At 42.3% G+C, this 12,041-nt stretch overlaps 1 pseudogene across 1 annotated transcript; it reads right to left on the bottom strand.

Moving 5' to 3' along the window:
• Positions 1–4,358: 4,358 nt before the first annotated feature.
• Positions 4,359–8,358, bottom strand: LOC308240156 (metastasis-associated protein MTA1-like; annotated as a pseudogene). Its single transcript has 2 exons — positions 8,234–8,358; positions 4,359–5,960 (listed from the first exon to the last, which is right to left on the bottom strand). The product of its transcript is annotated as a metastasis-associated protein MTA1-like (transcript).
• Between the last annotated feature and the right edge of the window lie 3,683 nt (positions 8,359–12,041).

Consider the following 12,041-nt stretch of genomic DNA (forward strand, 5'->3'; position numbering starts at 1 on the left):
ATATCTAGGATTTGCATTAAATAATTCATAAAAAGGAAAAGGGGAGCATAGATGTAACAAAAATGAACAGGAGTTTATAGATGTTGAAGCTGTGTGTTAGATGTGTGGTGGATCATTGTAATCTTGGCTCTACTTTTATATATTTTGAAAATTTCTATAATAAAAGCATAAATTTTTAAGTATTTTTCTGCATATACTCAGAGACTCTCTGGCAGTAGCTGAAGTGGTATGTTTAAGCTTCTGGAGTAAACCTTTTTTAGAGCCACAGACAGCCTTCTTAATGAGCAGGAGTGCACAAGCCTGATAAAGGGCATTGAGTGGGATTTTCTTCCCTGAAATACCTTGCTTAAGTAAATCATTAATTAGAACATGCCTAACATGAAGCAAACACTGTAAAATAGCATTCATATAGCTGGTATTTCCCAAACTGACTTTGCATTTGTTGCTGTTAAGTGAGTGGAAAGGGCCCCCTTGTTTATTCCAGTCATTGTGATCCTGGTTACATTTTTGTTTTGTTTTTAAACATGGGAAGGGGCTGGCTGAGAATGAAACTAACAAATTTTCAGGGAAGAGTGATCAAAGGTGTCTGGCTTGAAATACTAGTTGTACCTAGGTTAGATTTTCAGAACAGTTCTTTCCCTGCTGTCATAAAAAATATGCAGACCACTAAGGCCTTGGGTTTTCTCTTCAGCATGTTTCAGACTCTGCTGTTTCTCTCTGTGGTCTTTAAACACTATTTTCCATGTGGGGATGGGGATCTGTCTTACTACTGAGATCTGATGATATATCATTCTCTTTTGAATAATCTTTATTCATATCTGAAACATTTCTAATTTCTAACAATCCAAATTGGTGTTAATGCTGTGACTGTCAAAAATTTGATAGTCCAAGACGTTTATTTTGCAACCTTTGGAGATACTCTAGTCCAAGAATGTTTCCAATTAGAAGTTAATCTTTAGTCTCCAAACTTGCTGCTTTTGAAGGCACTTGTTTTTCCACTGTCTTCTTTCTGTGATGTCTTACTACCTAGAACAGTTATGCTAAACATACTATTGATAAAATATCGTAGAGATATGAAGATTGTTTTGATGGATTACATCTAGAAATGACTCCCTTTGATCTGCATCCTTGCAAGATATTTTGTCAATAATCAGTAGGCTGTTATCTTAGAGTTAACATCAAGTGACTTTGATTTGCTCTATCAGGTCAAATAACCAAATTTTTAATCAAATGATTTAGCTGAAATATCCTTGGATTTCCTACAGTTTTATATTGAACCACCAGGTTGACATATTTTTCATAAATTCAGAAGTTCTTTTTTCCCATCCTGTAAAACAAGTCTGCCTGCTACAAGCTCAGAGAGGACCATGTGTTTATAGAAATCATCCTTTTAAAAAATTGCTTTTAGCCAAAAATAACATATAACTTCACTAGAAGGTTTTGATGCTGGGAGAAAGAAGAACTAGTGGAGGGATTGCCCTTCACATCCTGAATCAGAAAGGGACACAGGATTTATCTTGTGTTTTTCTTAACCCCCACTAGGGGGTTCATTTGGGTAGCTTTCACTTTTGGGCTATATGAATAATGCTGCTTTGAACATTTATACATGGTTGTTGCGTGGACATAACTTTTTATTCACTAGGGGCAAGAGGTTGTGTCTGCATAGGCAGAGTTATTAATATAAGGAAGAAAGCAAAAGAGAATTAAATAATTTTCATAAATTGGAAAGTGGGAACAAGTAACAAAACAGAATTTCCATCTGGCTTACTGGTAAACAGACCCATTAGCACACTCTCAGGGGGCTGCCACTGGTCCTAGAACTGGACAGGAAACCTCCTTAGAAATCCTAAAAGCCCAGTCCTGGAGGTGGGGGTAGGAAATTCCTCTGCCCAGGGCATGGACAATAAGAACTAGATGATGTAACAAAACTTTTGGACATGCACAATGGGAGTTAGTGTGATGAAATAGAGGGGCAAGGCCTTGCGTGAGAATAATCAGAAAGTAATTGGATTGGATAGAAGGCTTGAAGTCCCAATAGAATTTACTGGGAGGAGAGCTTAATCCAAGCCTGGGAAGAGTTAGAAGTTTGGTTTGGATAATTTAAATGGTTCTTTGTCCTTTGCCTAAACCAAGAAGATATATGAAGAATTAACAGAAGCCTCACTTTAGTGCATCTAGAGCAGTGGTTCTCAACCTTCCTAATGCCGAGACCCTTTAATACAGTTCCTCGTGTTGTGGTGACCCCCAACCATAAAATTATTTTCGTTGCTACTTCATAACTGTCATTTTGCTACTGTTAATGAATCGTAATGTAAATATCTGTGTTTTCCGATGGTCACGACCCACAGATTGAGAACCGCTGCTGTAGAGCCTAAGACCAAAATTCATGCACGGAGAGGTGTGTCCCCCAGCCCAGCCTGCACCCTCTCCAATCTGGGACCCCTCAAGGGTTGTCCAACTGCCCATTTAGGCCCGATCCTACCGGTAGGATAGGGCCTAAACGGGCAGTCGGACATCCCTTTCACAATCCAGGACTGCTGGCTCCCAACTGCTCACCTGCCTGCCTTCCTGATTGCCCCTAACCGCTTCTGCCTGCCATCCTGATCACCCCTAACAACTCCCCTGCCAGCCTGATTGATGCCTAACTGCTCCCCTGCCAGCCTGTTTGTCCTTAACTGCCCTCCCCTGCTGGCCTGGTCACCCCTAACTGCCCTCCCCTACAGGCCTGGGTCCCCCCCAACTGCCCTTCCCTGCAGGCTTGATTGCCCCCAACTGCAGGCCTGGGTCCCCCCCAACTGCCCTCCCCTACAGGCCTGGGTCCCCCCCAACTGCCCTTCCCTGCAGGCTTGATTGCCCCCAACTGCAGGCCTGGTACCTCCCAACTGCCCTCCCCTGCTGGCCATCTTGTGGTGGCCATCTTGTGTCCACATGGGGGCAGGATCTTTGACCACATGGGGGCAGCCATCTTGTGTGTTGGAGTGATGGTCAATTTGCATATTACTCTTTTATTAGATAGGATGGTTCATTAAGTTGCTATTTATCTACAATACAATTCACCAATTTTAACTGCATAACTTGGTAAATTTTGGTAATTGTATGCAATGTAACTAGCATGGTGATTAAACTACAAAATGTCTCCTTCGACCTAAGAAGTTTCCACGTGACCTTTTCACTTCTACATCCAATTCAGCTGCATTCCTCCCCACCACCACCCCAGATATCCCTTGACTTGTTTTCTGTCACTATAGTTTTGCCTTCTATAATTTCATTTATGTAGTATTTTATGGTGTGAATATATCATGAAATATTATCTATTCATCAACTGAGGTTCATTTGGGTAGCTTTCACTTTTGGGCTATATGAATAATTCTGCTTTGAACATTTATATGTGGTTGTTGCGTGGACATAACTTTTCATTTCCTTTGGTAAATGTCAAGGGGTGGAATTGCTGGGTAGTATGCTTAACTTTATAAGATGTTGCCATACTATTTTCCATTTCCAGTTTTTACACATATTTGCCAAAATTTGGCACTTTCAGTCTTTTTAATTTTAGGCATTTTAGTTAAGAGGGTAAATATATGTCATTGGGGTTTTAATTTGTATTTTCAGATGATTAGTGACATTGATCATTTTTCCATGTGCTTATTGGTCATTTATAACTGTCCTTTTTGAAATACCTATTAAATTGTCTGCCTAAGTTTTATTAGAATGTTTGCCTTATCTCTGACTTTTTAATAACTATTACTATTTTATTGTTTATAATCAGTCTCCATTTGGTGGACACTGAAGCTGTTTCCAGTTTTGTTTTGTTTTGTTTTGTTTTTAATTAGAAACAGGATTTTAATTACTGACTTATCTTTTTTTTTCTTTTATGAGTGTTTTTTTTTCTTTTTTTAAATATTAAAATTATTTGAAAAAACAAGGAGCCAACCTCACCAGGCAGCTTGGCTGGCTGCACCAATACTGACATACCAGGTGTAAGCTACAGACCTTAAATTCATCTCCCCAAAAAGTAATAAAAACAAAATTTAAAAAGGCACCTTCAACAGAATACAAAACTTCTGGCAGGCCCATGAGCTTGCAGTGAAAGCTTCAGACAAAAAAGTAACACCAAGCTAAAATCAGCTCCTGGGCATTCCTGGTATAAGTTAAAGGGCACTTTTTCTCCAGGTGCAGCAAAGGAAATAGCTTCTCTGCAGGTGAGGACAGGAGGGTGCTACCAAAACCAGGTGGGCAGGCAAGCAGGGGCTTGGTTGGTTTCCCGAATAGCCTGGGGCAGTGGTGAAGCCTAGCCCTCAGATTTATGGCTCATCTTTTACCAGTGTGGGCGGAGGCAACTGAAGCAGCATGGACTGTCTCTAGTGCTGGACACTTAGATGCAGGGCCTGCAGGCAACGCTCTTGGTCTCCTAGGACAAGAGCAGCTGTAGAATGAATCTTCTGGGTCTCCTCAGTGACCAAGTAAAACACTTCATCAGGGACATGGATCCAGTTCATCCTCAGCTGCTTGAAATGGGGAGGCTGTGGTGGGGCAGGGCAGGGAGTACCTGGGATCAGGAGCACTTTGACAGAGCACAACTTCCCCTTGAACAGGAGGTTTAGGCTTGGTCCCATGTGCCTGGTCTGTCCATGGCTCCACAAGCACCTATTGGGCATCAAGAGGCGCTTCTGCATGACGCCATCCACCCTGCTGTGCTGCTCATAGTTCCTCTTTCCCAGGATGGTGGGAAAGCCATTGTTGATAACAGGGGCAACTTGGCGGGGGTCAGGCCACTGGGCACACTAGATAAGCTTTTCACTGGGTCAGATTGGGGTGGGGGCGGGGAGGTGGGGCAGGGGTGGTTCTGCTTCAGGCTTTGCGAGACTTTGGGCAATTTGGCCATGCACCCAGCCTTGATGGCCAAGCTGTTGATGGCCAGGTAGGGATGACTGGAGGTGTGCCATGGGCACAGGATCCCTCAGCACAGGTGCTGGGAGATCCACATGAGCTTGGTGGTATCCAGGTAGAAGGCCTAGCTCATCTTCACAGGGAACTTGCGGCTCCTGTTGCTTGGGGCTGGGATGGCATGGAGTCTCATGTTACTGCTGTTTGGCCCTGGCCTCTCGAGATCTAACTGGGTTGGCATTTTCAGGTCACCATATTTCTTCCAATATGTGCAATTAGATGTGCAGAGATGATGCTGCATGTTAGGGGGACTCCAAAAATACCACTGGTAAGATTGAGTGATGTGACAGCTCTGCCAGCCCCTGTGCCCTTCACCACACCCACCTTGATGTTGTTGACGCTGATCTGGTTTGGATTTGGCTTGTTATAGTTGGGGATATAAACTTGCTTTAACGCACTCTCAGCTTCAGCTGCTTTCAAACATTTCTGCTGCACATATCTATTGGCAGTCTTCCACATGGAGTAGTACTGGATGATGCTGGTGAGTAACTTCCAAGGTAAAAAGTTTTGGTGGATGTTATTGAAATTTTCCCTGTATTTCTCCAGGGCTTCCTTGAAGATACTGGCCTCTGAGACCAACCACTCCTCCATTTTACCCCAGCAGAGCACGAGCCCACCTTGACACACCAGAACCAAAACGGCCTTGGCAAAGTCATACAAGTTCTTGTGCAGCATGGGGTGGAACAGGGTAATGTCCTGGGAGGCAGCTGCAGTGTTCATGTGCAGGCTGGGCTGTCAGACGGAGCTGCTGCTGTAGTCAAGGGTCTGCTCAAAGTTGCCCAAGGAGTGGGCCACCACCAGCAACTGGTCAATCTGCTTGTCTATGACTGAGCTGTGTGTCTCCCACATCTTGGTCTCCAATTTGGACTGATCACAACTGTACTCCTCTCCTTCCAGGTGGGGTGATGTCAGCCTGGTACTGGTTTTCCACAGGAATCTCCCCTTTGTCAGCCAGCAGCATCTTCTGCTGCGGGTTGTAGATGAGATACCGTGTTTCCCCGAAAATAAGACATCCTCTGAAAATAAGACCTACTTACAGGTTTCCTTCTGGGTGAAATATAAGGCATCCCCAGAAAATAAGGCCCCCAGGCTCTGTCTCAGAATGAAAATTAATTTACTGTAAACTGGTCGCTAGGGCCGCCCCGACTGGCGTCTAGCAACCAGTGACATTACGCGGAGTCCTGACGTCACTGCTGTGTGGAGGCAGAGCGGAGGTCGGAGTGAGCAGTGAGCACGGGGCAGGAGAAAGGAGGAGACTTTCGCAGATGCGTGTAGAAGAACAAGAGGATTAGAGCAGACGGGACGCGGCGAAGGTGGTGAGTGCTGGTCTGTCTCTGGTGACACTACCTGATGCTCGCGGCCGCCTTCATGATGACTGAAGGTTCTCAGTTAGTGGCAGACCCTGCTCCAGCCCAGATCCAGGCCCCAGCAAGCCCAGTGACAGTCCCAGGCAGGCCCCAGGGGGTAAATGTCTGATAAAGGGGTAGGGGGGATGTCTGGTGAAGGTGTTCAGTGGCACAGGGGTGGGGGGAGGGGGATCACTTAAAATGACACAGGAGGATAAAAAGGGGTTACTAAAATGGTAATCCCCCCTCTGATTCTCCTGTGCCATTTTGATTCCCCCCTCTGATCCCCCCTGTGTCATTTTGAGTGATCCTCCTCCCCCCACATTGATACCCCAATTACTTTTTTTTTTTACCCCTAGAAATGAGCGCAAAAAGAAAGAGCTACTCCATGGAGTACAAGAAAGGAATCGTGGAAGACTCTTGGGGCCAAAATATTACTGCTTTCTGCAAAGAGAAGATGTTGAGTATCCAATTGGTCCGAAAATGGCGAGCAGAGTATGGTAACCTCATTGAACAAGTGGACAAGGGAAATGCTAAAGAGCGCAAGTGTGGATCAGGTCGGCAACCATTATTTTCCGAGCTGGAAGACCTGATCTGTGAATGGGTTGTTGACAGGAGAGCAAAGGCTTTGGTTGTGAATAGGGCTCAGGTTCAAGAATTTGCCCTTGCAATGGCACCACAGTTTGACATAGCCCCCAAAGACTTCAAAGCATCACAACACTGGCTGGATAATTTCCTTCAGCAAAGTGAATTGTCTTTAAGAAGATCTACAACATTGTTTAGGTTGGAAGATACTCAAGTTATTAAGCGAGCACTTGCATTCAAGTCCTTTATTGATGATGCTGACTTCTCCAAATACAATCTTTCCAACATGATTGCTATGGATGAAACTGCAGTGTTTATGGGCCAATCATCTCAAACAACAATTGAAAAGCGGGGTGCCTCCTTAGCGTACATTCCCTCCACTGCTTACGAAAGTGCACGTGTTTCCTGAATTTTGGCAATTCGTCTGGATGGCACTAAAATCCCAACTTTAATCATTTCTAAGGGCAAGAAGGAAAAGATTGAACGTGTTTTGGGCGTTTTTGTTCCTGAAACTGAAAAAGCCTGGGCCACACAAGCAGTTATAAGGAAGTGGGTCGATTTAATGCTGTCGCTTGTTATGCAAGGGAGCCAAAGAGGTCTGCTAGTCTGGGATGCAGCCAGCACTCACTGCGCTAAAGACATGAAGACATTTCTTCACGAAAGAAAAATAGATCAGATAATGATTCCCGCAGGAATGACGGCCTATCTCCAGACTCTTGATATTGCAATAAACAAGCCATTCAAAGACAATTTGCTCATGGAAATTAATGACTACATTGAAAATAGAGTGGAGAGAAATCAGCGTGGAAACTTTGTGAAACCTAAACTGCAAGAAGTTGTGACTTGGGTGAAGAATTCATGGGAGAAAATCACTGACAGTTGCATTGCAAATGCACTGCGAGCAGGCTACCTTGACAAGAAGTACTCATTTAAAGACAATGCTATTGCTAAACATGAGAGATTTGGTCCACTGATTCTGAAAGAAATGGAGTCACAAGAAATTCACCAGGAAATTCAGGAATTGGATTGTTATGATGATGTTCCAGAAGATGATGACATGGTTGTCATTGAATAAATGAGTAAATTCTTGATACTGTAGGATTCACAGTTTGTTTGGTTTGTGTTGACAACTACCATACTACCGTACCGTATACAGGTAATACATTTCCTTTATTTTAATTTAAGAATAAATGTGTACCGTATTCTTCTTCATGGAAAAATAAGACATCCCCTGAAAATAAGACCTAGCATGTCTTTGGGGGCAAAAATTAATATAAGACACTGTCTTATTTTCGGGGAAACACGGTAGTAGAAAAAGTCCTTCCACTCCAGGTACGACTTGAGCAACTGAGTCTCACCGAGCAGAGAAAGTGATGCTGTACTCTCTTCTGATGTGGGTGCCAGGCAGCAACTCCAGCTCTCTTGAAAAGAACAGCTCCCAGTGTTGCACCTGGTACTTGAACTTCATGGGCAGGTCAACCATCTCTGGTTCTCCATATCCTCCTTGATTTCCCCTTCCTCACTATTGTTGACCCCAGTCCAGTTTTGTAGCAGATAGACAGGTTGGCAAGCTTGTCTGACAGGGTGGCCAGGGCAATAAGGATGCTGGAGATGTCCCCCAGTAGAAGCACACCACCTTGGACTCCATCTTCCCATCGGCCTTGTGGAGCTCCTCAATTCTCTGGAGGAGTTCTAGAAGTAGATGTAGTCTCCGACCCTGTACATGTTGGGGGTCCATATCTGGCAGCTGTTGGTCAGGGTGGCAGGCCAGAGCATGGTGGGCAGGCTATTTAAAGGGGGAACTTCAGGCATTGCTGCCGCTGCTGAGGCCCCACAGGAACCCAGGCCCCCTGAATTATCTTTAATGACTTTTACATTTTGTCAGACACTGCCAAATTGTTTTCCAAAAGAAAAAGAAAAAGCTTTAGTAATTTGCTTGGTTTTCCTTTCATAAGGGCCATGCTAATCTTTCAACAATCATGCATTTATTTTTTCCTAATAAGGCATCATGAACATCATTTCAGTGTGTGTATATTGAGAGAGGGAGAGAGGGAGAGATAGCAAATGTTGATGGATGCATAATCTTCCATTGTATGGACAGTATTATTTATTTAACCAGTTCTTTTTTGGTAGATATTTGGATTGTTTCTTCTTTTTCACTACTACAAACAATGCTGGAATGAGCATTCTTTTTTGCATATATTGCCACACTTATCTGAATATTTTATTGTGATAAATGCCTTTTGATGTATATTTCCAAACTTCCTTGAGCAAACATAATACTAATTTATTTTAACTTTTTATTGCAGAACATTTTTAATATATACAAAATTAGAGAGAGTAATATCTTCTTACCCCATGTATCTATCTTTGAGTTGTAACAATTATCTACACACTGGCAATCTTGTTTCACAAATTCAGTCTTGTTTCAAATTACCCACTTTTAAAAAAATATTTTATTTTATTTATTTTAGACAGAGAGAAAGGGAGAAGGATAACGAGACAGAAACGTTGATGAGAGAAACATTGATCAGCCGCCTCCTGCACGCCTCCCACTGGGGATCGAATGGCTGCCAGTTTTGAATTTCTTCCAATTGTGTGGCTAAATGACCTTCTGTGTACCCTTCAGATACCTTCTTTGCTGGATCTTGGCTGCTCAGAGCCCCCTTTTTTTGTTGTTGTTAATTCTCACCTAAGAATATTTTTTCCATTAATTTTTATAGAGATTGGAAAGGGTGAGGGAGAGAGAGAAACATCGATGACAGAGAGACACGTCTGTTGGTTGCCTCACTCGTTCCAACCAGGCCAGGGATCGAACCTGCAACCCAGGTATGTGCCCTTGACCAGGAATTGAACTCGGAAACCTTCAGTGCATGGGTCCACAATTTAACCACTGAGCATACCGCTCAGGATTCAGGGCCCATTTTAAAGCCTCAAATGTTCAAATCAGAACACCGAGGTCTTGACTTAATTTACCCAAGCAAAATTTACCTAATCCACCACTTCTGTTATCCTCAGAGTCCATTAGAACATTTCACTAAATGACAGTGGGTAGAAATGGGTTAATTAGGTAAATTCATTTCTGTTATAGTGTTACGAGTTGGTGGATTATTCCCACTTTATTATCAAAGAAGATAATGAACTGCTCAACCAAACTAAAATGTAATCAGAAAAGTACTTCTCCTAATGGTGAAAATTTGCAGGCGTCCTCAAACTACGGCCCGCGGGCCACATGCGGCCCGCGGAGGACATTTATCCGGCCCGCCGGGTGCCGCTGCCTGTCCTGCTTAGCAGCCGACTCGTCCCGGGCCTGCAGTGCACATAGGAATTTGTTCACAGTGTTTTTTTTAAAACTATAGTCTGGCCCTCCAACGGTCTGAGGGACAGTGAACTGGCCCCCTGTTTAAAAATTTTGAGGACCCCTGATTTAAAGCAACTGTGTTAGTCTGGTGAAGGTGTTTTCACAGCCTTCATTGCTTCTTTAATCATACTACATAGCCCTTGTTTTAAGACTGGCTCTATTCAACTACTTGGTATCCTTCATTGCTAGTCCGGTCTTTTAGCCTATGAATCCAGCATAATCATAGTAGGTGAGTTTATGCTCTGCTATACACAAGGGAAGCAGTCCGAAGTTGTTCTTACTATTGCAAAAATAATTCTTTGTATGTCTACATGGATCTACAGAGGCTATTAAATAAATGACAGGGTGGAATCCTGACTCGGTTTGAATATGAATAGGCAACCAAAACACTTGTTTTCTAGAAATGCTTGAATATTATGCAAAAATATTCTGGTTATCCTTTTGAAAAAATACAATACTTTAGTAAAAGCCACTATTTCCATAGTGCCTGACAACAAAAAGTACTTTCCTAAGCATTATTTAATTTGAAGTTCACAATAGGGACTATGAGTTACACAAGGCAGAAACTCTCATTCCAATGTCACAGATTAAACCACTAATGTGATTGTTCAAGTTTACCCAGTCATTTAGTGACAGAACCTATATCCTCAGTCCATTCAGTGTAATTCAACTTGTAAGTGTCAAGCAAATGCAAGATCAATTGCAACCTGACATTTCACAAGTGAGGATCTTTGATTTAATTTCCTCTTCCTTTCCTACTCTCCAAGGAAGTCAGTTCTTGGTAAGATTCATGACCGGTTTTGTTTTTTTTCCATCATGTTTATTGGATGAAAGTCAACTAGTGATCTGAATTTTTGATACTATACAATATAAATTTTGGAACAAATTATTGATTTGCCTTTGTCCTTATTCTAGTGTAGATTCTGCATTAGTCTGAGCCCTCCAAAAAGTTACCTGGAAGTAGAGGCAGTTCAAGAATTATTATATGAAGTGTTCCTTTATTCCGCAAATATTTTTGAGAATCTTCTGTTAGGAAAAAAAATAAAACAGAATAATGGTGCAGACAGGATTATTTTGAATGGGATGGCTTGAGATGGCCTCTTGGAAAAGGTGATATTTAACCTCAACTCTGATGAAAAGTCAGGAGAGCATTCCAAGCAGATGGAGTACCAAGCACAAAGACTCTGAGGCAGAGATCAGTTTGATGTGTTCATGAAACAGAAGAACAGTGTGACTGTGGTATAATGGGCACGGAGGAGAAAAGTAGGATATAAAGTGGGGAAAATAAGTGGTGGACAGATTACAGAGGGATGCATTTGGTCCATATTTTAAGTGCAATAATAAGTCATCACGTCATTTTACAGGAGGAGTGATTTTGGATGAAAACATTATATGGAAACTATTTGTCTTAATTGAAAATACTCTTCTGAATCCTTGTGGGGTTATTTAGAGCTAATGATGTAGAATGTGCCTGCTTAACCCTAATAACCTACTTCTCTACTACCATCCACAGTGTTGAACCTAGGTAGTTTTCTTTGTAAATGGGGTATTTTTTGTAGCCTTTTGAAATGTCTAGGTTCAGTCTGGTGAATTTTTTATCATTATATTTTTCTCCTGAAAGCATAGTGAATCTATATAATTGGAGGAAAGGGGAGTGTATTCATTGAGGGGTGGGAAAAGTATGTTAGATGCTCCATTATTCTTTGGTTCTATAATTTAATATCTCAGTAATGTCATATAATTTGGAGAAAAAAACAGGATTATATCTTTGTGAAATAACTCTGTAAAAACATTTTTTCTAGGCT

Source organism: Plecotus auritus (assembly GCF_963455305.1).
Source record: "Plecotus auritus genome assembly, chromosome: X".
NCBI lineage: Eukaryota > Metazoa > Chordata > Mammalia > Chiroptera > Vespertilionidae > Plecotus > Plecotus auritus.